Source organism: Lithobates pipiens, unplaced genomic scaffold, assembly GCF_037356315.1.
Source record: "Lithobates pipiens isolate NorthernLeopardFrog02 unplaced genomic scaffold, aLitPip1_a1.2 Scaffold_27, whole genome shotgun sequence".
Lineage (NCBI taxonomy): Eukaryota > Metazoa > Chordata > Amphibia > Anura > Ranidae > Lithobates > Lithobates pipiens.
The window spans coordinates 142,902,292-142,928,946 of record NW_027507788.1 but is presented as its reverse complement, the minus strand read 5'-3'; the positions used below and the strand labels follow the sequence as shown (position 1 = coordinate 142,928,946).

The 26,655-nt window shown below is 42.9% G+C and overlaps 1 long non-coding RNA gene across 1 annotated transcript; it reads left to right on the top strand.

Moving 5' to 3' along the window:
* Window positions 1–2,569: 2,569 nt before the first annotated feature.
* Window positions 2,570–19,728, top strand: LOC143934192 (uncharacterized). The gene is made up of 3 exons (XR_013263223.1): window positions 2,570–4,285; window positions 5,379–5,611; window positions 19,485–19,728. It is a non-coding gene; the product is annotated as an uncharacterized LOC143934192 (long non-coding RNA).
* The last annotated feature ends 6,927 nt before the right edge of the window (window positions 19,729–26,655 follow it).

Genomic DNA, 26,655 nt, shown 5'->3' with positions numbered 1-26,655 from the left:
TATCCCGATTCATCCGGAATCTCAGAGATTTCTCAGGTTGGCGGTGAGGTTGAACACGGGGGTGTTACACCTCCAGTTTCGAGCTCTCCCCTTCGGGCTTTCAGCCTCACCAAGAGTCTTTACAAAAGTTCTGGCAGAGGCACTGGCCCCATTAAGGCTCAAGGCTATAACAGTGATCCCATATCTGGACGATCTACTGTTCATAGCCCAGTCGGCCCAACAGCTGCAGAGGGACATACAGGAGGCCTTGGTTTTCCTGCGCTCACTGGGGTGGCTGATAAACCAGGAAAAATCCCAGCTGACCCCCTCACAGGAGGTCCTGTATTTAGGATACAGGATTTCTTCAGTGGAAATGAGAGTATTTCTTCCGGAGGAGAAGATCGGCAAGCTAGAGCAGGCGGTAGCCCAGCTTCAATCTGGTCGGGAAGCCCAGATCAGGGAGGTGATGAGAGTCCTAGGGTTGATGACATCATGCTTTCCAGCGGTGGCCTGGGCAAGACATCATCAGCGTCCTTTACAAAGACTCATGCTCCGTTATTGGGATGGCAGGCAGGAGAGCCTGGATCAGGTTATGCCCCTATCCTCGGCAGTCAGGAGGTCTCTTTGGTGGTGGCGAGCCCAGGTCAACCTAGACAGGGGTCTTCCCTGGTCCCCACAAGCTACGGTGGTGGTCACGACCGATGCCAGTGCGCTGGGTTGGGGTGCCCACCTAGAGGGAACCTTAGCCCAGGGTTCCTGGTCGAACCTAGAGACAGGTCGTTCCTCAAACCAGAAGGAACTTCTGGCAGTCTGGAAAGCTATAGAAACATTCCAGTCCCGGTTACATGGCAGGGATCTGCAAGTTCGCTCAGACAATGTGACAGCAGTAGCCTACCTGAACAAGCAAGGGGGAACCAGAAGCCCTGCACTGCAGGTAATTGCGGACAAAATCTTCTGCTGGGCAGAGAAGAATTTGTCCTCAATATCAGCCATTCACCTAAAGGGAACCCAGAATTTCCTGGCCGACTTTCTCAGTCGCCAGAAGATAGGTCAGGACGAGTGGGCCCTCAACAAGGAAGTGTTCGAGGAGATCGTGTCATGCTGGGGAAGGCCAGAAATAGACCTATTTGCAACAGAAGGCAACAGGAAGGTGACACAATTTTTTTCGGTTCACCCACAGGATCGGGCCAGGGGGATAGACGCCCTTGCCAATCCATGGATGTTTGGCCTGTGTTACGCCTTTCCTCCCGTAAGGATGGTGGCGGAGGTTCTGCAGAAGTTCCGTTCGGAAACTACGGACCTCATTTTAGTAGCTCCTTTTTGGCCAAGGAGACCCTGGTTTGCCAGCATAAAGAGATTGGCCGTACATCCTCCGCTGTTTCTACCAGTCAGGGAGGACTTACTTTCCCAGGGGCCGATCCTGTGCCCTCAGATAGAGAGGCTCAAGCTTGCGGCCTGGTATCTGAGGAACAAATCTTAAGGTCACAGGGTTTCTCAGAGAGAGTGATTAAGACCTTGTTAGAATGCCGTAAACCTGTTACTAGGGCAATTTACGCCAAGGTAGGAAAGAGGTTTAATTCCTGGTTGCGAGAACAGGGGATTGCAAGTCCCGGGGTCCCGGCAGTCCTAGATTTTCTACAGGCAGGGGTAGAACTGGGCCTATCTATCAGCACTCTAAAGGTACAGGTGGCGGCCTTAAGTGTTTTCCTTCAGTCCTCCCTTCAGCAGAATCCATTTGTCAGGAACTTCTTCAAGGCTCTATCTAGATCCAGGCCTGTGAGAATGAAGTCCTGTCCTACTTGGGATTTGGCCTTGGTTCTTAGAGCTCTGACCCAAGATCCATTTGAACCATTAGAGGGGGCTTCACTTAAGTGGATTGTACTAAAGACTGTATTTTTGATAGCGATCACGTCAGCTAGAAGGGTCAGTGATCTACAAGCGCTCTCGGTCAGAGAGCCATTTCTGTTAATCTTAGAGGACAGGGTAGTACTTAAGACTGATCCTAGTTTTCTTCCTAAAGTGGTGTCCACTTTTCATAGGACACAGGATATTATTTTGCCAACTTTTTTCTCAACCTCAGACAAGGATGAGGCGAGATCTTTAAGTTTGTTAGACGTCAGAAGAAGTCTATTGATTTTTTTAGAAGCCACTAAGGTCTTCAGGAAGTCAGACTCACTTTTTGTTAATTTTTCGGGCGCCCGCAAGGGCTGCAAGGCGTCCAAAGCGTCTATCGCCAGGTGGATACGAATGGCGATAGTTAAAGCCTATGAGTTAGAAGCAGGCACCCTTAGTTAAGGCACACTCTACAAGGGCGGTTTCCGCATCATGGGCAGAGAGGGCTGGAGCCTCTCCGGAGGAGATCTGCAAAGCAGCAACGTGGTCCAGCTACTCAACGTTCGCAAGACATTACCGTCTGGATTTATGGTCTGATAAAGAGCAGACTTTTGGACGTAAGGTCCTCCAGGCAGTGGTCCCGCCCTGACAAGGTGAGCTCCTTGCTTATCATCTCAAAGGCTGTCCTGGAAGACGATATGAGAAAACCGGAGTTAGACTTACCGGTAACTCTTTTTCTAGGAGTCTTCCAGGACAGCCTGGCTTCCCACCCAAAGTTGTTTAAATTGGACTAAGTGGTGAGGATGTGTATTAACATGATTGTTAGTGTGTTATGTCTTTCAGAGCCTCCCGGCGGTTCTTGGAGTAAAACTGAGGAGGGCCTGGAGGACCACACCTTTTATTTAATTGGCTTGACGTGTTTCCTGTCCCGGAGGGAGGAGCCCTATATCTCAAAGGCTGTCCTGGAAGACTCCTAGAAAAAGAGTTACCGGTAAGTCTAACTCCGGTTTTTTCGTTCAACCCAGCAGACTGAGCTCAGGAGGAGCCACTGTACTAACTATCCAATGTTAGTACAGCGATCTCCCCTGCTGAGCTAGTGTGTTCTGAGAAGGGAATGCACCCCTCTCCGCCAACCAGAACACACCAGTCAGCGCTTTCATCCGTTGACTGAAAGCGCTGATCGGGTGCCGATTGGCAGACCTTTTTCAGCCATGCCCCTTTTACATAAGCTGGCCGAACACACAGGGCAAATACATGGGCCAAACACAAGCTATGTATTGAACTGGCTGATGCCACACAATATTTGGCCCATGTGTACAGCCCTTAAGAGTGGCCCAAGGGGCTATTTGCCCACTTCTCTCCTTTGCCAGCCACCCAAACAGGACCAGCTACAGAGGCTGTGACTATTAAAAGAGGCTTAGGAGAAGAATTTATTTAGTGGGATGTCAATTTAGCTACAATAGATATACATAATTCACTTAAGTGTCTCATTTACACATCTATATAAAGATTACGGCAAACTGATAGTGTTCTAAAATAAATTATAAACATTATTCTTGATTCAGTGGAGTATGTTAGTACTTTACTTGCATTTTATAATAGTACTATAGAAGTGAATTTTATGGTACTTAGATTCAAATTTGTTTCACCTGCTCCAGTAACTACGCAAATAGATAAAGCTGGGGAAAAAATGCATTACAGGCTGATGTAACTTGTAAGTAATTTCAATGTAAAGCGGCCTTATTGAAGTATTTTTCATTTTCTCCACAAGAGGGCATTGAATGTGTTTGGAGAATGTTATACAAGCACTGCTCTATGTAAGTAAAATTCACAGGAACATTTTAATTGATCAAAGACCACAGGAAACCTACACTGATATCTATACAAACCCTGGTTCTGTTTACCATTGTTATAAGGAAGATTTGTTGTCTTGATGTGATTATAGCTGTATGTATCCAGGTAAAAGATCATACACCTTGATGCCAAATGCACATTTGCAGCATTAATGTTATGGAGGGGATGTTGAAAAGAATAAGGCCTTTTTCACACAAACGATCAATTCAGGTCTCTATGGAGCGTCGTATGTCAGCGGTGACATGTCCGTGTGACGGAGGAAAAACATACTTTTCCACCTGTCTGTGGATCGGATCGGCTGACGACGGACTCTGCGGCCCATCGTCATCCGATCTCCCATAGGGGAGAGCGGCGCTCTGACAGGTCCGTCCCTGCACAGTGTGCAGAGACAGACCTGTCATCTTCCTGCTCAGTGGGGATCGACGGAGCGATCCCCACTGAGCAAGCAGATGTCCACGGGGCGGATCATCATGGATCCATCCCATGTGAAAGAGGCCTAAGGTGTACAAAAATGCCTCTATGTTTTAAGGGCCACTATACCCTCTTATTATTCTTTTTTTTCTCTGCAGGATGCTGTGGTGTTTTCTGCACGCCCATGATACATCTTCACCTTCACAGGGTCTGGATATATTGTGTATTGCTATACTTTTAATTTTGGCTGTGGTAATGTTTAGATGAGTTAAAAGACATTGTTCTCAATGTGATAAAAATATAGCCACCAGTTCTTTTACCTCCTATAAAAACAAGAAAAAAAGAGGGCGCAAACGTCTGGCGCATTATAAACCAAGTAGACTGATAGCATATAAAACAGAATCCAGAAGTCTGCTCTCTGATCTCATGAACATGCGGTTGAAAATCCCACTTACACCTTTCGGGGAGCTGGTATGCTTCATCGAAGCAGTGGCTAGTACATCCTCAAGCTCCACCCTCTTAAATTGCAATAACTAAGACTACACCCATCATTCTCAATTGAGGAAAGGGCAGAGGAGGGGGAGGGATTGAAGGACAGCACCACCTATAAAGTTTCTAAAGTTACAATCACAAATAAAAATAACAAATGTACATAAGACAACAGCATAGTTCCAGCACACCTTAAAAATTACCTTACCCTATTAGCCCTTGTACACACGGTCGGTCATTCTGACAACAAAATCCATCTGATTTTTTCAGACGGATTTTGTCCGAAACTGGTGTTGCATACACACGGTCGGACAAAGTTGTCGGAAAATCCGATCGTTCATAACGTGATGACATTCGTTTGTTGCGACGGGACTACGTTGCGGCTAGTAGCCAATAGCTTTGGTCTCGTAATTTGATCTGAGCATGCGTGGCACTTTTTCCGAATTGGAATTCTCTACAAACCATCGGACAAAGTCCGATCGGATCATGTTGTCGGAAAATTTTATATCCAGCTCTCAAACTTTGTTGGTCGGACATTCCGACGGAAAAAGTCCAATGGAGCCCACACATGGTCGGATTATCCGACAACACGGTCCGATCGTACATTTTCCGTCGGAATGTCCGACCGTGTGTACAAGGGGTTACAAATAGATCGTTTGGGTTATTTTATTTTATGTAAATTTGATTAGCAGCCTATATGGAACATATATCATCATGTTCAAAGCTACTACTCCTATGTCATTGCTATCAGTCTACTTGGCATATAATGCACGAGGTGTTTACGTCCTCTTTCTTTTTTTGTGTTTGTGCAGTGTGGATTTCCCTGCTATGAGGACTGCATATCTTGTTTCTTCCAGTCTGGGTTGCTCAGTGGTTCTGTTACAGATGGTCTATCAGAGAAGTACTGAGGCCGAGATGCCGAGAGCAGTTCACCCTTGCGACTAAGCGCAGTTCGCCCCCTGGAGGTGGTACATGGAGCAAATGGCACAAAGAGGCACAGGCTACCCAGATGGCAGGAGGAGCCTTGCTTGAAGGTCTAGTAGAGGTGAGCAGCTGTGCAAAGACTGGCAGGGTGGCAGATGTAGCAGACAGGAAACCATGCTGGGGGCCAAACACTGACAGTCTATGATGCAAACACAGGCAGAGATGTAGTGTCTTTGAGAGACACAAGCAAGTCCGGGTCACAGGCCGAGGGTCAGGGCAGGAGACAAGAGGCAGGTCACAGGCAGAGGGCCAAACACTGGAGAGAAGCTGAGTCCATATAACAAAGCCAAGGGTCAAAGTTCAGGAGATAAGCAGCAGCGTCAAGAACAATCCGGGTCACAACAGGTAATCAGATGCAAGGAACAGGTTCAAGTAGCAGGAGCTGAAGACAAACCAGCAATTGATCTGTGCACCAGAGAAGCTTTTATAGGCCACCAGGGGGACGCTAAGCGTGCGCCAATGCGCACAGACGTGCACATGTACATGCGCCGGGCCGCGAATGCGCATGTGCCAAAGCGCCGTTCCGCTGCGCATGCGCGCAGGAACAGGGCTGAAGCTCCTAGGCAGTCTAATCCCCTGACATGGTCTTTATGGCAGGCGTCTCAATGATTTCTGAGTGCTGAAATGTCAAGTTCTTGTTTGGTCAAAGTAATTTGCCGATACTGTGTAGCCATGCTGGCTGCATGTCCTCAATGTGTAAACCTTCATGGTGAGGATGCACCTGTATTCTTTAACCCATTCCAGCCCAGCATAGGTTGGCCCTCTAGGCTACCTGAGGCACTATGGGCACAGGATCCTCCCCTGAATACCATGACAAAGGCATCTGCCTGGAACCCCTCCAGCCTAGGCTGACCAGCACCACCCAGTAGCCAAATTCTTACTTCATTAGGCTTTAAGGTGATGAACCCCAGCAGCAGCTACCCCAGCAAAGGTTTTGTTTCCAGAAGACATTTCCATCAGAGGTTTGGAGTGGGAAAAACAACAAAAGCCTTTTAACACTTTACTGAAACACATTTGATTATATAGTTATACACTTCAGTCATCAAATATGGTGACGGCACAATGGTTCAACAATTTACAAACATAACAACAGAGCACAGAGCCAACTAAAGATGCAATCCACACCTTTACAGAGTCCTACATCTCATATCCAAGGGATGTGAGTATTCCCATTTGTCCCACTGATCTTCTTTGCTTCCCACTCTTTGATTACATCTCTATTGTTGTGGCCCTTACACTGCTTCGCATAACCAATTGACCATAGGTGGACTCCCATCTGGCTATACACAGTATTCAGAGCCCCTTTACCCAAGGCGTCTCAGACTGGCAGGAGCAGGGCTGGCATTACTTATGAAGCACCCCATTCACTACTCTTGAGACTTCTAGTGACTACATATCCACCTACACTGCCTATTCTCGCTACAGATTTCCCAACCCTCACTACTAGACCAGGCAACTCTGAGCCCATGCTGTACGGTGTTACATTGCCAGCTGTCTTTGTTACACCACCACACCAATCATCTAAAATATCCTGATTTATATACAGTATTCAAGGTGCAGCTTGCCTCCTTTACCTTTGCTTCATCCTGCAAGACCTTCCTGGGAGCAATCTCAGACCATGCTAAAGCAACTACAAAAAAGCTGGGAAATGGCTTCTGTACCATTACAAAAACTCATTGTTGATTGCAGCTAGAAATTATGTAATTAAACAAAATACGATTATAACAAAAGGGACTGAGACAATTTTCTTTTCATCCCACAAAAATCTTCATGGGAGCTGGCAGCCTGTGTATAGGACTAGGCCAGATAGTTCTACCTCTGCTGTGTGAGAAAAGAGGGATGTTTCTATCCTCGGACTATTTTTGTAGTGAGTGGAATCTGATCTCACCTACTATTCAGGTCTATTTTACAACACGGCCTGCACATGATACATTTAATATATGACATATTTAACATTTACCTGATTAAAAACAAAATTAAAAAACATTTTTGTAAATATATTTCTTTAGCCATGAACATAATAAATACACAGAATATACACAAAACACTATGACTCGGTTCACACTGGGGCAACTTGTCAGACGATTTAGTCGCCTGACAAGGCGCACTCCATTCTGTACAATGGAACCGTTCTAATAGGAGTGACACAAGTCACTCCGACTTAGATAAAGGTTCCTGTACTACTTTTGAGGCGACTTGAGGAGACTTGCATTGACTTCTATACAGAAGTAATTTTGCAAGCCGCCGCTGAAGTCGGATGCAGGTTGCCTGAGGAAGTCGTGCTGCCTCAGTGTGAGCCGACCCTATAAATTTACATTTTTTTTTTTTTCAATAATGTTTTATTCGATTTTGTCAGATATACAATATAGATAACAGTATATTAATATAAACAAATGATTGAAAGCAGATTGGAAAACGTAGATCTTTACAAACAGCAATCTACGAAGTTGTAAAACAAAATAATTAGGTCTAACTTTGAAGTAAACGTTATGCTAAAATGTAACATTCAATATCAAGAGTTACAAAACAAAATAAATTGAGAGAAGAGAAGAGAAAAAAATAAAAAATAAATAGCATATATATATATATATAAATACATATATATATACACATAAATATATATGAAAGAGCTTATTGTGAAAAAAAAATAAGTATCCAGTCACCCCAAATGGGAACTCACTGTGACCGGATACTATAATATAGCATAGGATCAAAGTGTATGAAAAGTTGGTCAAAGGAATAGTGTGTAGGTATGAAGTTAGGATTGGAAAGTCACTACATAAAGTAAACAGAATCTGTAACAAAACAATGTGTCTATCATAAGGATCTATCTGAGAGAGGGAAGGATAGTATCGTAGGAGAGAAGGTTTCTTAGAAGGAGAGTAAAATCCAGGAGTGTTGGCAGATATCAATAGGTGTAAATATGGTATGAGACTCCCCAAGGAGCTAAGTGTAAAATACAACCGTTGTTTTCTAAAGTAAGGAAATACGACTATATATATTCAAACATAAAAAAGGTTAGTAGAGGTGTGAAAAGGATTCAAGCATATTCATGACTTGGTAAAATCCATTTAAATGATGAAGTAAATTATCTTCATCCATTAAGCAAAGCGTGATATTCTTGTGTGGTGGTAAAGTGTTGCCAACATGACCATGTATGTACAAATTTGGAAGGGGTGTCTCTTGCTTGATGGATCAATTCTTCCATTTCAGCAGTTTTTTGGATGCGCTCTAACCAATCTCTTATTAATGGTGGGGTAGATGAGCGCCACTTTCTAGGGATACACATGTTAGCTGCCATGATCATGTGCATAGTCAATGAGTGCAGGTAGGTACGTTTTGGTTTTGCAGGATAGTGTAAAAGAAATTGTGCTGGTGTGTAGTCTAGTTTGTATGTGGTGATGGTTTGTATTAAAGCATGAACTTTCTTCCAGAAAGGTTGGATCTTGCTGCAAGACCACCATATGTGTAATAAAGAGCCTTGTTCATTTCCACATCGCCAGCATTGTGAGGATACAGAAGGAAAAATATGATGGAGTTTGAGAGGGGTTCTATACCATCTGGTAATGAGTTTATAAGCATTTTCTTGTGCGTAAACATTCAGAGACCCTTTGTGTACAATTGTGTATATTGTTTCCCATTCTCTACGAGTGAAGTTAATAGATAACTCATTGGACCATTTCATGGAGGTCCAATCATTCCATTGCATTTGAGATGGGAACAATAATGCGTAGGTAAAAGAAATTAAGTGTTTATGTGGTTCAGATTTTTGACACATATCTTCAAAAGGGGTGAGAGCCCTGGACCATTCTATGTTTGGAGATCGCGAGTCAAGGAAATTTTTGATTAGAAGATACGTTTCGTATGTAATTGTGTTTGGTCTAAGGAGGTTCGATAGTTCATTATAGGAAAGTAGATTGTCGATTTTAAAGAAATGATGGGCTCTGATCTGTTTGTAAGGCCATTGAATCTTCAGTAAGGGCTCCCGCATTCCCTGAGCAAATGCAGGGTTGAGTATGATCGGTGTCATTGGACCTGAAATGGATGAGATATTATATTTTTTGCAAGCCTTTCGAAAAGTTAAAAGCGTAGAATTGATCAAGGGGTGTGTTTTGTGTATTTTTGGAGTGTGATTACATGTTATCCAAGGTAGTTGTGCAAGTGGAATTTTAGATAAGGAATTTTCCAATTGGACCCAATCTTTGGTGGAGGAATGTAGATTCCAATCTACGATTCTTGTTAAATGGGCCGCTTGATGATATTTTTCCACATCTGGAAGACCAAGTCCTCCACTAAGCTTGGGAAAGGTTAGTTTGAGGTAGTTCAATCTGGGACGTGTGGAACCCCAAATAAAATTGGTGCATAGTCTTCTATATGTTGAGAAAAACGTGGATGGAAGCTTGATAGGGATCGTTTGAAAAAGGTATAAAACCCTTGGTAAAATGTTCATTTTGAGTATAGCCGTTCTCCCAAACCAAGAGAAAATACCAGTAGACCATTTTTTAAGGTCATTAGTAATATTACGCAGTAAAGGTAGGTAGTTTGTGTCATATAGATCTTTTAGAGAGGACGGTAGTTGGATTCCTAAATATGAGATGGTGTGAGTGTTCCATTTGAAAGGGAAATTGTTCTGACACTGTGAGCATTTTTCAGAGGATAAGGTGATATTTAGTGCCTGGGATTTTGTAAGATTGATTTTGAGATGGGATAATTGGTTAAAGTGATTGAGTGTTGTCAAAAGATTCGGTAGGGTTGTCAGTGGCTCTGTGAGGAACAAAAGTACGTCATCTGCGAAAGCAGCTAGTTTGTAAGTACGGGAATGTATATCGATGCCTTTGATATCTGGATTTGCTCTGATGCATCGAAGGAGTGGTTCCAAGGTGAGTACAAAAATAAGCGGGGAGAGGGGGCATCCCTGTCGTGTGCCATTGGAAATGGGAAAGGCGTTCGATAGGTGGCCATTAATGCGAATTCTCGCCGTGGGATTGGAGTATAGCATAAGAATATAATTAAGCATACGATCTGGGATGCCAATTGTTTTCAAGGATTCCGACATATAATCCCAGGCCACTCTATCGAACGCCTTCTCCGCGTCCAACGACAAAAAGAATCCTTTTTGTTTAGATTTGGTGAGCCAGTGGTGGATGTTAATGGCTTTAAGGGTATTATCCCTCGCCTCTCTGCCCGGAATAAAACCTACTTGGTCGAGGTGAATAAGGTCAGGGATTAGGGGAAGTAATCTGTTTGCCAGGATTTTTGCATACCATTTAAGGTCTACATTTAGTAGGGATATCGGTCTGTAATTAGGCACCAATAAGGGATCTTTGCCAGGTTTGGGGATGACCGTAACGTGTGCCATCAATAAATCTCTTGGGGGTGTTATAGATGTGGAATATTCATCAAATGTGGTTGTGAAAATAGGTAGCAGCAATTTTTGGAATGATTTATAATAACCAACAGACAGACCATCCGGTCCTGGGCTTTTACCAGATTTCAACATGTTTAGAGCCAATTCCGCTTCTTCCATATTTATGGGTTTGTTGAGGTCTTCCGCAAGGGTGTCTGAAATGGGAGTAGGACTGTATTGTGTCAGAAATGTTTTAATTAGGGATGTTCGTTGATTAGAATTCGGGGGATTATCCAGGGAATTCAGGTTATATAATTTCGAATAATAAGTCAGGAATTGTTGAGTTATATCAGGAGTGGAGTGGACTTTATGACCTTGAGAAGTTGAGATGGCATGTATTGTATTGTTGGCTCTTTGAGATTGTAGGGCTCTAGCTAAAAGTTTGCTGGCTTTGTTTCCGAATTCGTAAAAGGATTTTTGTTTTAGAATGTACTTACGTTTGATTTGTTTGCCTAAAAGTTGTGTCAATTCCTTCCTGGCTGTTATTAAGGAATGTAGGGCATCTAGGGCTAGTGATTGTTTATGAAGATTCTCTAACACTTTAATTTTCTGGATCAGGGCAGCTTGTTGTTGGTCCTTGAGCTTCCGTTTTTTAGAGGCGGCAGCAATAAATATGCTCCTAATCACACATTTATGTGCTTCCCATACAATTTGCGATGAGGTATCATGTGTGTTGTTTTCGGCAAAGAATTGTTTAATGCTCTTTTCAATGTCTGTGATAATGGCTTGATCAGTCAGTAAAAAAGAATCTAACTTCCAAGATTGGGATCGGGGGTGAAGTTCCGGGAAGATTAGGCTCATTGATATTGGGTGATGGTCAGAGAGATACATAGGATCTATAGATGCTGATTGAAGATAAGGAAGGGCGGATTGGGACAAGAAAAAATAATCAATTCTAGAATATTTAGCGTGTGGAGGTGAGAAAAAAGTATAATCTTTTCCGTCTGGATAGAGTATTCGCCATATGTCATGGAGTAAAAGTGATTGTAATTCAGATTTGATCGCTTTAAGGGCTGTATACGGTAGGGATGAAGCGCCGTTCGATGTGTCAACTAGAGGGTTTAATGGGGTGTTGAAGTCACCACCCAATATCAATGTTCCTTCTTGAAAGTCTATCAGACGACATTTTATATCTCGAAAGAAGGGAACTTGACCACTGTTTGGAGCATAGATGTTTACCAGGGTAATTTTCCGGTTTTGGTATGTGCCTTTCAAAAAAAGGAATCTGCCTTGGATATCTGCGAGAGAGTCTGTGATTTGAATAGGGGAATGTCTTGCCAGGAGTATAGAGACTCCTTTTGTTTTTGACGTTGTGTTAGTAGAGTGATATACTGTAGGAAAGTTTAAGTTGTGAAGTTTAGGGATAGAATCTGTTCGGAAGTGGGTTTCTTGTAAGAATATGATATCAGCATGGTGTCTTTTCATATATAAAAGGAGTTGAGATCTCTTTTCAGGCAAATTTAAACCCTTGACATTTAAGGAGATGATCTTGATTGGGGTTGAATTTGATGTTGTTTGATTAGGAGACATTATACAAAAGAATGATAAAACAAAATAGGAAAATTGGATATGGGAGGGTGTAAAATAAAGAGATGACTGGAGATAGTACTGCTTGGGTAAAGGATTATCGTATGATGTATAGTCAGACTATTTGACCTTATAGAACTCCTGGATATGTGTGTGGGAGGGGGTGGAACAGGAAAAAGAATCGGGGATGGATAGGGGTTATGGGTTGGGTAGTAGGATATCCGGCTATAGGTGAGAACCTGCTCACCTATTAAAGTGAGGAAAGAGAGAGCCGGTATAAGGCAGTGGTAATACTAATTAAAGCGTAGAGTGAAGGGGTAATAAAATAATGTACCACTTTGTGGGAGGTGGTTCAATTGAAAAGGAGTGTTGTCCGAGAATATTCGTCAGACTGCGGGCCTAGAGGCAGATGATATGAATGAATTTCGGGAAAGAATGTAGAATGTAGAGCAGAGGGGGGTGTACCTCTAATTATAGTGATATGTAAAGGGTGGATATGGCAGGATAATTATAAAATATGGTATTGAGTGAATTAATGATCTAAAGGTAGGGCTATGTGATAGATATAATATTTATTCTGTAAGTATTATAAGTAAATGTTAGTACATATCTGAGGCTCGAACTATCGACTAGTAAACCATCAATAGAGGAGCATATGTAAACCGCTATGGAGGTAATGTCACTTAAATTGCTAACAATGAAATTTAACAATTCCTAGTAAAACCATTAAACAAATCTAAAAGAACTGTAGAGGTATAACCATATGTCATGGAACTGTGTACCAGATCCAACAGCAACTTTTTAACCGTAAAGAGCAGAAACTATAACAAACAAACTCTGTCTCCTCAAAATATACGGTCAAATATATACGGGTAATAGTGTATATTATAGAAACAAAAAAAAAAAAAAAGGGGGGGGAAGGGATAGAAAGAGGGAATGGAGAGAGGGTAGGGAGGAGAGGGGTAGGGGGGATGAGGAGAGAGATGTTGGGAGAAGGGTGATGGGGGATAATGAGGGATTGGGGAAAGGAGGGAAAGGAGAGGGGGGGAAAGCAGGGTATGGTTGGGAGGAAGGGAAAGATCTAGTCATGGATTGAGAAAGCTGATAAGACTTCTTATTAATCACAAATACATTGGTACATTAGGCGTAACTAAAGAAGACTGAAGAATATGAGTAGAGTTGCAACTGTATAAATTCAGTTCAAGAGGGATCCTCCAGTGCGTGGAATTGGAGAGACCATAGGGATTACATTGAAGTCTTGTGACATTCCATTCAAAAAAAGAAGAAAATATGAATGCCTGGAAATCGTTTTTCATAAAATATCAGGGGCATATCTAGTAGAGAGTATAGTATAATTTCAGTCGGTACATGACCGAACATAGATGCTCAGTCTCGGATGTTGAATAAATGTTAATGTGCCACTGTAATGGGAAGCAAAACTGAAGGTGACAAATAGAGCAATATCTAGGGTGAATGAGTCGTATGAAAGCACATATTGTTTTCATTGTCATATACGTCTCAGCTGAAGTGCATGGTGTACCGTATCCTCAACGGAAGCACCACTGCCCCGAGATATTATTTCCATGTGAGGTAACATACCGGCATTTTTATCACCTAGTGGAGAATAATATATAGTAGTAGGTATACGCATAAAGTATTGCATGTGTCATCATATGATCTTAACGAGAAAAAGCATTGAAAAAAAAAAAAAAAAATTATTGTTTCTTTCTATTGTTTTTTCTTTGTGTTTATTTTTTATTTTTATTTTTTTTGCTACTTCCTTTCCCGTAAAGCCATGGATATTGTAGGAACTAAGAAAAAAAGGTGTTTAACGATCTCTACGTGCTCTTCTGGGATGTGGAGCAGAGGTAGGGCTATGTTGATGTGGATGCGAAGGAGTATTTGGGTCCATTCTGGTGATGGAGGGAGAGCGGCGTCTTCTGAAATGTGAGGCTTGGGTGTCCATGTAGTCTTCGTTCTGTGTCTTGGAAGTCGAGTTAGGAGTGTGGAATTCGGCATACCAGTTCGGAACCTCTGTAAATGGAATGTCAAGAGCTCTGCAAAAAGAGTCTAATTCTTCTGGGAACCGAAGCACTATTGTGCGGCCGCGGTGTGTTGCAGATAAAGCAAATGGAAATTTCCATCGATATGGGATATTCCTTGTTTGAAGAACTTCCAGCAGAGGGCGCAGGTCTTTTCTTTGTCACAGAGTGATGGCCGATAGATCCTGATAAATAGTGATCTTATTGCCCTCAAATTCCAGCGATCTGTTTGTTCTAACCTGTTTTAAGATATTTTCTTTCAATTTATAATCATTAATATAGCAAATTATATCCCTAGGGGGATCCGAATCCTTGCCGCGCGGTCTGAGTGCCCTGTGGATACGATCCATATCAATGATGTCAGTATCTGGTCTGTCTAGTAGTTTATTAAATAAAGTGGAGACCGTGGAGAGCAAATGAGAGTTTTCAATACTTTCAGGCAAACCTCTCACTCTGAGGTTATGTCTTCTGCCATGGTTATCGAGGTCTTCCACATGCCTCTGTATGTCCCTCAGGTGTGCAGTGTGTGAATCTACTACTGTGGTGACCTTCCTTAGTGTGGAGTGCTGCAATGCTGTTTTCCTCTCTACCTCCTGTACTCTTCCCGCCATAGCCTGCAGTTCATGTCTGAGGTCCGTGATTGCAGAAGTGAATGTGTCCTTTATATCTAAAGCCACAGCTTGTAAATCATGTAACGTCGGATGTTGTGAAGGAGGGGGACCCGCTGAGGTGTCGGTATTTTGAGCGGGAGCCGGCGTCAGCACTATGGCATCTCTGGCCTGTGAGGAGGCTGAGGTGACGGCCGCCATATTCGCTCTGTGGGAGCGGGATGATTCCATGATGGTCTGGGCAGTGCGGTTTCTGTTACCTCTCGGGGATCTCGAGCGTGAAGCGGAGTTGTTACGAGAAGCAGTCCCCATACTCCGAACGGCAAAACGAGGTGAGAAACTCCCGTTATAGCTAATAATTGGCCACCGTCTGACAGAGCGAACGAGTTAAGCTGCCATTCCTCTTCAAGGCAAACCACGCCCCTAAATTTACATTTTTAAACATCCTCATTAACATGTGTGAATAGGTTGTGAGATGTGAACACATTTGAAGTAATGTAGATTAATAAACAGATAATTCATTTTCTCCCCTTCCATATGAGTCCTTGTTTTGTGGCGATTGAAGCCTCATGAAACAATCCTGTGGGTATTAATTATAAACATATTTGTATAACTGTTGGCGCTAATTAGCCTGTAATGATGCAATATTTCATACTAAAAAAAAATATAAGTTTGTGTAAACTAAAAAAATAAAAAACTGAAAAAAAAACGATGGCCTGTGGACCTAAATCACAACAGTGTGCATTTTTTTAAGATATACATTTCTGTGTGTGATCTTATATCTGTGCCAGATATGCCAAGGTTCTGCTGAAACCTGAACGTCCTGGTTTCTGTCAATGACAGCAGTGGTCAACTTAACTAAAACAGGGGGCCTCAAATGCAGCCCTGACATCACCACAGGACCGCACATAATATTCAGTAAGTATAAAGCTAAACATCAGGTAGTATCTGTATTGCATAAGTATTGCATGGTCCGGCTTGGCACAATGTACCGTAAATATGCATAGCTCATATCTGAGGGGCCGCCGGGGAAACTGACAATCACTATCATTGTCTGTGCCTTTACAATGATAACCGCAATCTTTTGTTTCTTGTGCTGAGAAGTTTTCCCTCTGCACACTGACCACTTGGGGCAGAGCTGTCTTTAACACAGGGCAAAATGGGCAGCTGCCCCGGGCCCAGTCATTGTTGTCGGGCCCAAGGCACCTTCCCCTTGAGCCTGCACTGCCCACAAATAGTTGATAAGTAGATTTGGGAGGGCCCAAGAAAATGTTTTCCCAGGGTCCAATCACTATTAAAGATGGCCCTGACATGGGTTCATCATCTCTGCCATTCACGTGTTTTTTTTTTCATTGAATACAAGATATTCTCTGACGAGGTGGAGATCTTGGCGACAATGCCCCTCTTCTGCACCTTGTCAACAACTGGAGAGGCACAAATTGAGGTGTGATAACCCCAAAGCTGGCCATGCACTAGTAAAATTTCACTAGAAAAATTTAGTTTCCATTTTATAATAGTGTGGTTGACATTCACTTGCAACTGCATTGACAAGAAAATTTTAAGGAGCAGGATGGACAAGTTTTCTTGAACAAACAAATTTCTACTAGTTAATGTAGAGGAGGTTAATCCAAAATTGAATGTTAAAAGCAAATTTTTTTAAAGTACTTTGAACGATCTTTGTCAAGTGATCGATTGTAGGTATGAGAATTTTCATACGAACAGTCATATGAACAATATTTTAAAAAAATATACTAGTGTATGGCAAGCTTAAAACTGAGGTTCTGTCCAAGACGGCAGAGGAAGGCTTTCTGCAGGGATACACCATCTAATGTGTGGTCTAGGAACTTGTGGTGCCTATCTACTGCTGCTGCCATGGGGTGCTGTTAAAGAGCACCCAGAGTATTGGTGAAAGATCTTGCTCTGCCTAAAGCCTCATACACACGATCGGACTTTGTACAAACTTTCCTGTGGATTTTTGTACAAAGGGCATTGGCCGAGAACTTGTATTATTGCATACACACGACAGGACTTTTTCAGCCAACTTTCACCAAATCATGTGGTTTTTCTGCTCTTTACCGCCACCTTTGGTCAACTTCTGTATTGTTGTCTGATCTTTTACTTGGTTCTGAGCATGTGTGTTTGTACTTTGTACAAAAGTCCTATGGTTTTCTGTACACACGATCAGACTTTGCTCCATCAGACTTTTGTTGCCAGAAAGTTTGTCCGTTCGCACAGCCAACAAAAGTCTGATGAAAACCAAAAAAGTTTGTCCTCCGATGTAGCATACACACTGTCGGATGTTGCTCCAAAACAGCTAATTTGCATGTTTGTTGTTAAAAAATCCGATCGTGTGTATGGGCCTCTAGTAAGTATTTTCTCTATCTCTATCTTGGGAAGCTGCCCCCTTAACTCAGTATTATTCTCCTCATGTTGAAAAAAAAAAAAAAAAAATGTGCAGTATATATATATATATATATATATATATATATATATATATATATATATATATATATATATATATATATACTAGATCGAGAAATCTGTGTATGTAATACATTAATTGAAACATAGCACAGCAAAAATTTAAAAGAAAAGCGTTACCCCAAAACCTGCTTTATATTCTCATTGAAAATACACCATAATTTGTCTTTAACTTGCAATAATATTGAGATGGGGCAATCCATCCGTGTTGGGCTAAAGCCAAGTCTGCAACATATAACATCAATACTAATATTTGTTCTGGCCAGCAAACAAACTTTGACAAGAGCACTATAAATATGGAAATGTGGGGATCACCTTGCACACAAGCACAAGGGCAGAGGAATGCTGCATCATGTCATCCTGATTTGTTTCTTGCTCTTCTGACACTATGCTGACCAGCCTGTCAAGAAAAATGTGTCACGTCAGCAATTTCTCCTTTATGTGAGATACATGGTCCAAGGCAGGAGTGTATCTGCGTGTGCCTTATAGAAAAATTACCCCGACTAGCTTTAAAGCAGTATTAAACCCAAAACCAAAAATATTGCTGCTTACCAATTAGTTGTGGTGGCTGCATTTGTTTTCTTTTTTTAGGCTTTTTTCCCCTCTCGTTTCACCTGATCTGGCCAGTAAAACCCTTCCTGTCTTACAGTGCCCCCACTCTGGGTGAAGGAGCACAGGAGGCCCCTTTGGCCTGCAGAATTGTCAATCTGGGGGGAAAGAAATGTTAGATGTACTAGCAAATTTAAACACACTAACAAATTGAAGCCTAACTCCTGCTAACACTTTAAGCAGTTACAGAAAAAAAAAATTTCCTCCTTGGGATAAAGGTTTTACATAAATAAAATAAAAGCTGATAATTGTATGCACCCCTGTGTGTGTTAAATAGTTTCTCTAATCCCTGCAACTGATACAATCTGCAAGAGAGCTTGTTCTTTGGAAAAACAACTGGACTTACTGGGCAGATCACCAGATGAAAATGGAAGAAAGAAATCCTAAAAAATAAAATGAATGCCGCCATCACATCTAAGAATTGTTAAGCTCCAATATAATAAATGTTTGCTTTTAGGTTGAATACCACTTTAATGCAGATCCTAACGCAATGACTAAAAGTAAATACTGCAGGTGGCATGTAATTTTAACAGCTTTCATTAAAGCGGTAGTCAACCCCCCCCCCCCCCCCCGAATATGTCCCTGCGGACTGACAATCATAAGCGGCCCAGGTATTCCACATGCCATAGTCAAGTACATACATATTTCTTGTATACATGCGGCTGCAGGGAATGCCTTGGACACTGATTGGCGCTCCGTTAGAACATCTTCCTGGCACGATAGCAGACTAGTGCCTGAGCTCATCCCTAATGGCTAGCTTAGCATGGCAGCATACTAAACTGTTGATGTGCCTGAGCTACAGTATGTATGTAATGAAAAGGTGATCCAAGCATTCCCCTGGGGATCAGGAGTAAATGTAATGTGCAACAGTATCCCAGATAAACTGGTTCATGCAGATTTCTTCTGCATTACAACATACAAAGTAGTGTACAGTGCAAGCCAATAACCTTTGAGCTGTGGAAAGTAGCCAAGCGAAGCAGAGCTTGTTTTTTGATTGGACAGATCCAGATACAGGTACTCCTCACTTAACGACTACGTTCCGTTCCAACGACCAGGTCATTAAACAAATTGGTTGTTCAACAAGGAGCCACATGTAATCAATATTTTAACCACTTCTGGACTGGTTCACGCCGATATACGTCGGCAATTTGAAGAGGGCTATCGTTATTATGGCAGCAGTGTGAGGATCAAGGTATAAGAAAACCAAGATGGTTGACAGTATGTTTTACTAAATGCTTATCTTGTCTGTTTCATTCTCAGTATCTTAAAGACACATCATCCTTAAGTCCGGGTGGGTGCAGTCACGTACACATAAGAGGAAACCTTATCTTAAGGACCATCTGCCACATCAGCTCTAAAAGCAGAAGACGCCTAGAGAATTGCCTTTTATGGAAATTGTTGTTGTTTTTCAACATTCCTGAAGCCTGTCTTTTGTGTATATAAGACCTGTGTTAATAAAGAGTCTCAGAGTTGGGTGCAGTCTTCTGAGCAGAAATACTGAGAACTTCTTTCCGTGTCTCTTTGCTTAGATAAGAACTCTAATAATAATTGGGAAACGGTAACATAACTTGATGAGTAGGTGACTTGCTGTAGTCACACCTAACAGCAGCTATCTACCATAACTCCGGTATCCTCTTCTTCAGTGAGCGGTGCGGTTTCTGATAAAAGTGGTCTCTGCGGATCCTTCTCAGAGTTAGGTATGCAGACCTTTGCAGGTCAGAAGCGATGTTAAAACGTCACCATAGCTCTTAAAGGGACTTTTTATTTAAAAAAAAATTCAAACGACAAAATGTATTTATTTATTTTTATTGCATTTTAGTGTAAATTCGAGATCTGAGGTCTTTTTGACCTGTCATGCTTTTTTCTGTTACAAGGGATGTTTACATTCCTTGTAATAGGAATAAAAGTGACACAATTTTTTTTTTTTTTTTAAGAAAACAATGTAAAAAAATAAAAAGTTAAATAAATAAGAATTTTTTTTTTTTTAATGCGCCCATCCCTTCGAGCTTGTGTGCAGAAGCAAACGCAAATGTGAGTAGCGCTGCATATGAAAACAGTGTTCAAACCACACATGGGAGATCGCCGCGATCGTTAGAGCGAGAGCAATAATTCTAGCCCTAGACCTCCTCTGTACATGCAACCTGTAGAATTTTTTAAATGTCGCCTATGAAGATTTTAAAGGGTAAAAGTTTGTCGCCATTACATGAGTGGGCGCAATTTTTGACACGTTACTTATCAATTGTCTCGGCGTAACATTATCTTTCACAATATAAAAAAATTGGGCTAAGTTAACTGTTTTATTTTTTAATGCAAAAAAGTGTATTTTTTCCCAAAAAATTTCGCCTGTAAGACCGCTGTGCAAATACGGTGTGACAGAAAGTATTGCAAGGACCATCATTTTATTCTCTAGGGTGTTAGAAAAAATATATAATGTTTGGGGGTCCTAAGTAATTTTCTAGCAAAAAAATATGTTTTTAGCTTGTAAATACCAAATCTCAGAAAGATGCTTGGTTCTTAATTCTTAATCACTGTACTGTATTGTGAAAAAAAGGTCTAAACACAAAACTCCTGCCCAATAACGTTGTTTTAATTTGCATAAGTACAGAACACAAACAAAAATTCTGCACTGTACTGCACAATACAATGATGTACAGCGCGTTGTTTGGGTGGGGAGAGCTGGTCGGAAGTCCAAGTGCTTGTTAAACAGGTAAATCGTTAAACGAGGATTATCTGTAGTGCAAATAAAATAAATACTATGTTATTACTGAACACTTATCTCTCATATACCATTTGTTTGCAAACTAGAAGGTCACACTTTCACGGTATTTATGGCATTGGGGTCTTTGGAGTGTTGCTCAAACAAAGGCTTGTTTTTACAACTAACCCAGCATCAAAGCTGCCTAGAAGCATTACATGCTGGCCTGCCATGCATGCATGACCCGGTAGCTGAATGTTTCTGCAAACATACAAATTTGTATTGGGTAAACGTTCTTGTTTTTGCCTATAGAGGAGGAATGGATAAGGGTGTGGCATGTCAAAGCGGAAACAATAGTGACTGTCCAGGAAAATTCTTCCCTCTCAATTGAATTTCCTGGTAACTACATGATAGCATACATACAGTATCTCACAAAAGTGAGTACACCCCTCACATTTTTGTAAATATTTTATTATATCTTTTCATGTAACAACACTGAAGAAATTACACTTTGCTACAATGTAAAGTAGTGAGTGTACAGTGTAAATTTGCTGTCCCCTCAAAATAACTCAAAAACACACAGCCATTAATGTGTAAACTGCTGGCAACAAAAGTGAGTACACCCCTAATTGAAAATGTCAAAATCTGGCATCCTAGGACATTTCCGGACTCAGGCCTCACGCGCACCCGCGAATCGTACTGACGTCACGCAGTTGCGGCGGAAATGACGGGGCCGTTCGCGGCCTTCCGGGACGCCAGGGAGGCCACGCGTGGCCAGACTATTCAGGCGGCCATGCAGAATGGGGTGGTAACCGGCTGTGAGGTAGGTGGAAGACACCTGTGCAGGATTTGTGTTTTTTTTTATAAATATTCCCCCACATAGGAAGAGACTATCTATTGCCCTCTTCACATAAGGAAGGACACATGAATCTTTAGCTCTCGGTCGGTATGTATGGCTATTTTTCCCTGATTGAGCTTGTCCATCTATTTTATTTATGCACCACTTTGGAAGTCTTGTATAGCAATATCTTGACCCATTTATTTATTAATTTATTTATAGATTGGGTGACTCTATATATGAGTCAGTGACTGTGCCTGTTACCTATCCCGGGCTAGGTTCTTGTTCACAGTCCCCCTTCTCTCTCTTTCCCCATGGGAGCTCCTTGCTAATATAATTTATTCAGGTAATAGCCTTGATCTTTACAAAGGATTTTGGTTGCCCTATGAGGTATGCATGTTCACCATGGTTTTTGTTCATCAGCTTCTTACTTCCCAGCACCATCACTGTTTTACTCCTCAGCACTATCACTCTGGCTTCAGGTGTATGTCATCACCATGTCATCACTATATATTTGTCTGTATTCAGGTATTATTACATTTATCTTGCACCCTGCCACACCTACACTGCACACGTTTTCTTTTCTTCACCATGGTACATATACCTTTTCCTCACTTTCACACATTTCCTTATACATAACAAAATAAAAAATAAAAAATTTTTTTTTTTTTTTCCCCTCACCCTACACATGTTGTTGGTGTTGTTCTTTCACTTGTTTACCATTGTCCTTTCACTTGTATTTTCTTTTCATCATCATTTTTCTCACTTGGTGTGGTGGCCCCTTTCCCCTTCACCCCTTTTTTATTTTTTTTGTGACATCTACCTCAAATACTTGGGACCGTGAGCTTCTCTCCTCTCTCTTCCTTTCTTTTTAACATACATATATATTTAAAACATCTGGGGGTATCTCTCACACATATAGATTAGTGGTATGATAATAGTTATATGCCCTGTAGATATCCACTGATTATACTTTAAGTGCATATCTTTAATTTTATACATATATGGAATTCTGCCACAGGTGCAACCCGCCACACTGCCCGGCCGCCAATGTCTGCACCCACTCCCTATGTTCATGGGGGGTGAGGTAGTGGTGTGACCTCTCGTAAGCCACGACGTTGGACCCTAACTTTCTCTGTTGGCACTTGGCGACATTGTGGACCTGGGGATACTCTAGATGTGTGGAGGGAAATTGAGGCAGTCGTTCTAAGGGGGAACTCCACTGAAATTACTCCTTTTATCTCTTTGGATGTGCACCATCGGGTAAATTATATTAGAATATTAGGTACTCCTGACATAAATAATTAATACTTGATGTATATATTCACTATATTTTTGATTTATAACAGACCATTTCTCTGAAGAAGACCCCTTGGGTGGGTTGAAACGCGTTAGTACTATACCTTCACTGTTGTTGTACTTGTACAGTGTCAGTAATAGTCGTGTCTGTTTCTGCACATCCATTGTTATTATTGTATTTTTCATACAGCCTTTATGTTATTATATTTTTTTGGAGTTTTTCAACTGTTCAGTGGAGCTCATGTTTTTACCTATGTGCCATATTGCTGTTTTCTTATGCTAATAAATATTAAAACAATTTTTTTTATATACTATTCTGTCATACATTTATTGCTTTGCTGCCTAAAAACCCCTTTTGTGGGGGAGTTTGTTCTATTTTTCAGACAAGTAATTTACACCCCTAACCCCTGGACATTTAGCCCTCCCTGAGTCCCTTCCACTCATACAGTATTAAAACCCCCTATGGTACATTTTAAGATGTGCCACTCTCTCTTTGTTCTCCTTTCTTTCCCTTTTATCTCTCTCTTTCCAAATTTTTTGCTTTCCCCCATCCCTCTCTAGCCATCTTTCTTGTTCTCTTCTCTTATTTTTTTCTTTGTTCTTCCCCCTCTTTTCCTCTCCCTTCCATGTACTCTCTATTTTTATTCCTTCTCCTAATCCTTGGTGGGGGGGATGGGATGAGTGGCAGTTCTGGTGGGGGGTAGTATCAGTGGCAGTGCTGAGGGGGAGTTCTGATCAGCCAAATTAGATGACCCAAAAATGACGCATCTCATTTCTCAACCACCTATTACGCTTTTGAAGGCCCTGGAGTACCAGGACAATGGAATTTCCCATAAAATTACCCCATTTTGGAAAGCATTTTTGAAAGCAAACACCCCAACGTATAATTTTTTTCCAGAAGTTTTTGGAATATGTGGAAAAAAATTAAAACTCATTTTTCTTTTACACAAAATTGTCAATTTATAAGATATTTCTAACACATAGCATGTATATAGCAAAAATTACACCCCAAAATACATTCTGCTACTCCTCCCGAGTATGGCGATACCACATGTGTAGGACTTTTACACAGCCTGGTCACATAGAGAGGCCGAACATTGAAGTAGTACGTTCAGGTGTTCTAGGAGCATAAATGACACATCTCATTTCATTCCTACCCATCACACTTTTGAAGGTCCTGGACCACCAGGACAGTGAAATTACCCACAAAATGACCCCATTTTGGAAAGCAAACACCCCAACGTGTATTCTATGAGACATGGGCTGCAAATAGGTACTCAGGTACTCTGATGGCCTGGTGACAGGTACTCGGGTACTCTGATGGCCTGGTGACAGGTACTCGGGTACTCTGATGGCCTGGTGACAGGTACTCGGGTACTCTGATGGCCTGGTGACAGGTACTCTGATGGCTTGGTGACTGGTATTTGGGTACTCTGAAGGGCGGTGACAGGTACTCATATGGACTGTGACAGGTACTCGGGTACTAAGATGAACTGTGACAGGTACTCAGGTACTCAGATGGACTGGGACAGGTACTCGGGTACTCAGATGGACTGGGACAGGTACTCGGGTACTCAGATGGACTGGGACAGGTACTCGGGTACTCAGATGGACTGGGACAGGTACTCGGATACTCAGATGGGCTGTGACAGGTTCTCGGGTACTCAGATGGGCTGTGACAGGTACTCGGGTACTCAGATGGGCTGTGACAGGTACTTGGGTACTTTGATGGGCTGTGACAGGTACTCGGGTACATAGATGGGCTGTGACAGGTACTCGGGTACTCAGATGGGCTGTGACAGGTACTCGGGTACTCAGATGGGCTGTGACAGATACTCGGGTACCCTGATGGACTGTGACAGGTACTCGGGTACCCTGATGGACCGTGACAGGTACTCGGGTACCCTGATGGACCGTGACAGGTACTCGGGTACCCTGATGGACCGTGACAGGTACTCGGGTACCCTGATGGACCGTGACAGGTACTCGGGTACCCTGATGGACCGTGACAGGTACTCTGATGGGCCATGACAGGTACTCGGGTACTCTGATGGGCCGTGACAGGTACTCGGGTACTCTGATTGGCCGTTACAGGTACTCGGGTACTCTGATGTGCGGTAACAGGTACTCAGGTACTCTGATGGGCCGGGACAGGTACTCGGGTACTCTGATGGGCTGGGACAGGTACTCGAGTACTCTGATGAACTGTGACAGGTACTCGGGTACTCAGATGGGCTGGCACAGGTACTCGGGTACTCTGATGGGCCGTGACAGGTACTCTGATGGGCCGTGACAGGTACTCGGGTACTCTGATGGGCCGTGACAGGTACTCGGGTACTCTGATGGGCCGTGACAGGTACTCGGGTACTCTGATGTGCGGTAACAGGTACTCGGGTACTCTGATGGGCCGGGACAGGTACTCGGGTATTCTGATGGGCTGGGACAGGTACTCGAGTACTCTGATGAACTGTGACAGGTACTCGGGTACTCAGATGGGCTGGGACAGGTACTCGGGTACTCAGATGGACTGGGACAGGTACTCGGGTACTCAGATGGACTGGGACAGGTACTCGGATACTCAGATGGGCTGTGACAGGTTCTCGGGTACTCAGATGGGCTGTGACAGGTACTCGGGTACTCAGATGGGCTGTGACAGGTACTTGGGTACTTTGATGGGCTGTGACAGGTACTCGGGTACATAGATGGGCTGTGACAGGTACTCGGGTACTCAGATGGGCTGTGACAGATACTCGGGTACCCTGATGGACTGTGACAGGTACTCGGGTACCCTGATGGACCGTGACAGGTACTCGGGTACCCTGATGGACCGTGACAGGTACTCGGGTACCCTGATGGACCGTGACAGGTACTCGGGTACCCTGATGGACCGTGACAGGTACTCGGGTACCCTGATGGACCGTGACAGGTACTCTGATGGGCCGTGACAGGTACTCGGGTACTCTGATGGGCCGTGACAGGTACTCGGGTACTCTGATTGGCCGTTACAGGTACTCGGGTACTCTGATGTGCGGTAACAGGTACTCAGGTACTCTGATGGGCCGGGACAGGTACTCGGGTACTCTGATGGGCTGGGACAGGTACTCGAGTACTCTGATGAACTGTGACAGGTACTCGGGTACTCAGATGGGCTGGCACAGGTACTCGGGTACTCTGATGGGCCGTGACAGGTACTCGGGTACTCTGATGGGCCGTGACAGGTACTCGGGTACTCTGATGGGCCGTGACAGGTACTCGGGTACTCTGATGTGCGGTAACAGGTACTCAGGTACTCTGATGGGCCGGGACAGGTACTCGGGTATTCTGATGGGCTGGGACAGGTACTCGAGTACTCTGATGAACTGTGACAGGTACTCGGGTACTCAGATGGGCTGGGACAGGTACTCGAGTACTCTGATGAACTGTGACAGGTACTCGGGTACTCAGATGGGCTGGGACAGGTACTCGGGTACTCTGATGGGCTGGGACAGGTACTCGGGTACTCTGATGGGCTGGGACGGGTACTCGGGTACTCTGATGGGCTGTGACGGGTACTCAAATACTCTGATGGACTGTGACAGGTACTCAAATACTCTGATGGA